Source organism: Muntiacus reevesi, chromosome 3 (assembly GCF_963930625.1).
Source record: "Muntiacus reevesi chromosome 3, mMunRee1.1, whole genome shotgun sequence".
In the NCBI taxonomy this organism is placed as follows: domain Eukaryota; kingdom Metazoa; phylum Chordata; class Mammalia; order Artiodactyla; family Cervidae; genus Muntiacus; species Muntiacus reevesi.
The window spans coordinates 176,120,033-176,121,951 of record NC_089251.1 but is presented as its reverse complement, the minus strand read 5'-3'; the positions used below and the strand labels follow the sequence as shown (position 1 = coordinate 176,121,951).

General features: G+C 41.5%; 1 pseudogene; it reads left to right on the top strand.

Moving 5' to 3' along the window:
* Positions 1-566: 566 nt before the first annotated feature.
* LOC136163321 (large ribosomal subunit protein uL11-like) lies at positions 567-1,186 on the top strand (annotated as a pseudogene).
* Positions 1,187-1,919: the final 733 nt, after the last annotated feature.

Genomic DNA, 1,919 nt, shown 5'->3' with positions numbered 1-1,919 from the left:
AGAAGCTTCATGAATGGAATTATTTCTCTTATGAAAGAGACTGCACTTCGATCTCTTGCAGCTCATGGCATGTGAGGATACAAGAGCAAGCTTGTAAGCTAGGAGAGGACCCTCACCTGTCGGTGCTCATGCCCTGATTTCAGACTTCCAGCCTCCAGACCTCTGAGAAATAAATTCCTGTTGTTTGTAAATCACCCATTCTCTTGTGTTTTATTATAGCAGCCTGGATAGACTTAGACAATGGCCACTTATATTTACATAGCAAGTTAGAGTTTTAAAATTATGTTTATTTTCAGAGATTATAATAAATATGAAAATGGCATGGGGACCCTCCTAATAAAACCTAGTCAGCTGATTAGTATTAGATTTGCTAGGAAAAGTAGAGCCTTCAGAGACTGGGAAAGAAGGTGTATACAACACATGATAAACAGTAACCCAGCAGAGTCTGTTCAAGCTCAACTGCTTTTGTGAGAGTGGCTAGCTGAATTAATGCTTTGTTGGTTGGGGCTACAGAAAATAGGAAGAATTGTTCCAGAGATGAGGTTAAAAAGCCATTAAAGCTTTCGGCTTTCGGCTAGGAGGAGGCGAAGGTGCAACTTTCTTCGGTCGTCCCGAATCCGGGTTCATCCGACACCAGCCGCCTCCACCATGCCGCCTAAGTTCGACCCCAACGAGATCAAAGTTGTGTACCTGAGGTGCACCGGTGGGGAGGTCGGTGCCACGTCTGCCCTGGCCCCCAAGATCGGCCCCTTGGGCCTGTCTCCAAGGGGGGTCGGTGATGACATAGCCAAGGCAACTGGTGATTGGAAGGGTCTGAGGATTACAGTGAAACTGACCGTTCTGAACAGACAAGCCCAGATTGAGGTGGTGCCTTCTGCTTCTGCCCTGATCATCAAAGCCCTCAGGGAACCACCAAGGGACAGAAAGAAGCAGGGAAACATTGAGCACAGTGGAAACATCAATTTTGATGAGATCGTCAACGTTGCCCGGCAGATGCGGCACCGGTCTCTAGCTAGAGAACTTTCTGGAGCCATTGGGGGGATCCTGGGGACCGCCCAGTCTGTGTGGGCTGCGGTGTTGATGGCCGCCACCCTCATGACGTCGTGGATGATATCAACAGTGGTGCAGTGGAGTGCCCAGCTAGTTAAGAACTGCAAAGAAAAAAGAAAAATAAAGGATCATTTGACAACCAAAAAAAAAAAAAAAGCCATTAAAGAATGAACACTGCCTAAGTCACAATTCCATCTGTATCTGTCTCTTTTAGAATACTGTAATCAGAGAATATTGTGTTTGGTTGGTTAACACACCAGTTAAAAAACAGAAAATATTATTTACTTTTCAAATTATGCCCAGATTTGTGTGTATGTGGTTTATGCCTCGAGAATACAATAGGGATAAATGCCATGCAAGCAATGAGAATAGATATACTGGAAGACTAAGGCCCCTCCCTTTTTTTTTTTAAATGTGCACATTTAGCTTGTGATACACAGCTTAATGATTCCTTAGTGATAACATAAGAAAATTCCAAATGAGTTGTTGTTGAAATATAAGCAAATTTAGCTTGAGAATAGTAGCATGAAAAATAACCTGTCTTACATAACTTATGGGAAACAAAACTGCTTTAACTGGCATAAGCACATGAATATTTTGTTTCTCCCTGAAATATCAAATCTCTATCCAGAAGATAACCATTTACTTTTAGCTACAGTAACTAGATTCTAAAGCAACTAAAAGAGCGATGGTATGACTCTCTTGGGCAGAAAGAGAGGCCTCTGTTTGTAAATCTTTCAGTTATCTATCACATTTAGTCAGTTATTAAAATTAAATAAGTGTGAAATTGTAAAGAACATATGTTGTGAAAGGAAGTTTATATATAAAAAATAGATTTCAGGATATAGGAATATGCAACTCACTTTCTA